The 2690-nt window shown below is 62.3% G+C and overlaps 1 protein-coding gene across 1 annotated transcript in view; it reads right to left on the bottom strand.

Moving 5' to 3' along the window:
* Nucleotides 1–2690, bottom strand: part of LOC104986989 (TBC1 domain family member 22A-like) — a 170216-nt gene that overhangs the window by 80228 nt on the left and 87298 nt on the right. The window lies entirely within an intron of this gene.

The following is a 2690-nucleotide window of genomic DNA, read 5'->3' as shown; positions in this document are numbered from 1 at the left end:
CGGGTGGGCAGGTGGGCAGGGGGAGGTCAGCAGCTGGCTGCCCACGTGAATGGGCATGAATGGGCAGAGGGACAGGTGGGAGGGAGGGGATGGCCGACGCCCTAAGCTTCCCTCACCAGATGCTTTTTCACAACTGACAGGTAACAGCATATTCGCTCCAGCTGTCAGCATAACGACTGAATATCTGTAAATCCTATATTCCGAGGTGACCGGCGCAGTAAGTCTGGTTAACACCCACCACCACACACAGCCGTAGGACTTCTTTTCTCGTGACGAGGACTTCCAAGACTGATTTTCTTAACGACGTTCAGAGAGGTGGTAAATGTCGTGCACTGTGGTCGCCGGGCTGCGCGCGACAGCCCTGCCGCTTGTCTATTCTATTCTGACGCCCTTCACCCATTTCACGTCCCAGCCTCCTCTGGCAAACACCGATTTATCCTTCGTGTCTCTGAACGTGGTCGATTTTTTAATAGATTTTTTTCAGGTTACTTCCTATTACAGTTTATTACAAAATGCTGCACACAGTCGACTGCTGAACAGTAAATCCTTGTTGCTCACCTATTTGACATGCAGGAGTCTGCACCTCTTAACCGCACACTCCTCACGCATCACTCCCTTAACTCCCCCCTTCGGTCCCCATAGGTCTGTGTCCCACGTCTGATGCTTCTTTTTTATGTATGGATTCGTCTGCGTCACTTCTTAGACTCCACACACAATGACGCAACAGACGCCCCCTTAAACCGCAGGACGCTCCCGGCCCTTGGATGCAGGCGTCCCCGTCAGCCCGGCTCCCGCCGCCGTCCGAGGACCCGCCACCCTGGCGCCGTCTCAGCTCCTCTCTCCTCGCCACTCACACCCAGTCCATCCTGCCTCCCCTCCTCACGCCCCCCACCATCCTCCACCTGCATTCAGGAGGCGTCTCACCAGGGCCCCACCGCGTCGTCACCCACGCACACGCATGCGCACACACACGCACACGCGGCTTCACGGCCTCCCCGGCTCCAGGCTCCTGGCTCCAGGCTCCTGGCTCCAGGCCCCCGCCCCCAACACCGCGCCCTGGCTGCCCTGGCTCTGACCCTCTGCCGCCAGCTCCCAAAGCCCAGCTGCACTGGGCCCACCAGGCTGCCACCTCCTCCGTGCTGGTCCCCGGCCCTGGCGTCCAGCTCAAGCCACACCGCTGGGTGGCTGGGCCGCCATCTGCCCCCTCCCCACCCACTGGGGAGGGCCGACGGCTTCCTGCTCGTGAGGCCCCGGCCGGCAGTGTCCCTGGGCCTTCCCGTCCCGGGTCCCTCTGGACCGACGACACCTGGAGGCGCCTCCTGGTCGCTGGACCACAGTCCGAATCCTGCTTCTCCATCAAGCGGTGACGCTCCAGACCTGCAAGGCCCACTAGCCGGGACCTCAAGGCCCCTCCTCCGAGTCCATGATGGGAGACGGACTGGGAGCGGGGATCGGCTCCAGGGGCATCTGGTGGACAGAGACCAGCGAGGAGGCGACGGGCTGTGATGCTTATGACAAGCCGCTCGGACGGCAGTAGGAGAGAGGAGCCTTCCAGAGCGAACAGAGGCAGACGGAGCCATGCGTGGCTGAGAATCAGGGCCCACAGTCTTGGCAAGACGGCCTAGCCCCCGGCATGGGGGACCTTCTGTCTCGCCCTGCACAGGTCTCCCTCCTTCCCGGCCACCAGTCGAGCAGGGGCGTGGACAGAACCTGCCGAGGAGCCAGGCAAAGCCCGCGGGTCTGCCCCTCAGCACCAGCGTGCCTGGGGGAGGGGACGGGTGTACACATCCTCCTCGGAGCCCTGACTCCAGGCCCGCCTGCCCCAACTCCACACAGGCCCGACAGCTGCCCGGAGCCCTCGCCAGCTTCCACGCCATAAACAACATCCCCAGTGGCTCTGGTGCTTGCGTGCCCTTGACCTGACACCTATCCAGGCAGCACCCCTACCTCCCCAGGTAATCAGAGCCGGGAGGCCGCACCCACAGCCTCTCATCGTCTTGCATATTATTTCCCTATAACAACAGCTATTAATTTAGAGAGTAAGAAAGACTCCCATGATTTACACATCTCAGAGCGGAAGAGGGAGACAGAAAGAAAAGGTGAACCACTTACTTAAACGTCCTGCAGCCTCTCTCTTGGCAGTAACTGTCCTGCACGCTGGGGACACCAGGGGTCCACAGCTGGATCCACCCCAACCAAGCCACCCGCGGTCCCAGGCCCCCCACCTGCCCTTGCAGGCGCATGCCCTGGTCCCCGCACTCCCTCCAGCCCCACTGTGGGACCACCCACTGCCCAGAACATGAAGCAGCATCTGGCTGAGGGCGGACAGAAGCTGATGGACAGATCAGCCTCGTCTGGACTCCCAGGGAAGCTGCACTGAGTGTAATGAAGCAGGGAAGGTGTCCACACAGACAGCGTGCCTGGTGATGGCGGGGAGCAAGAATCCGGAAGGTCAGAGGGGAGCCCTGAGTCCTGACCTGCCTGCAGCTGAGGGGGGCTGAGGGAGAGTGCCGGCTGGGCTGGGGCGTGCAGGATCCACAGAGCAGCGAGAGCCCTGCCCCCCACTCCAAGGGGCACCTCACAGTCAGCTTGGCATCCCAGGTCCAGTGGACAGTGGCTCATGGGGGCAGCTCTGGGGCCACAGGGGCCCCAGGGCGAGGGCCAGCCAGCCTGGGGTATGGGGCCGGCTT

This window comes from Bison bison, unplaced genomic scaffold (genome assembly GCF_000754665.1).
Source record: "Bison bison bison isolate TAMUID 2011002044 unplaced genomic scaffold, Bison_UMD1.0 scf7180017845889, whole genome shotgun sequence".
NCBI lineage: Eukaryota > Metazoa > Chordata > Mammalia > Artiodactyla > Bovidae > Bison > Bison bison.
The sequence above is the reverse complement of the archived record's forward strand: the minus strand, read 5'-3'. Positions and strand labels throughout refer to the sequence as shown.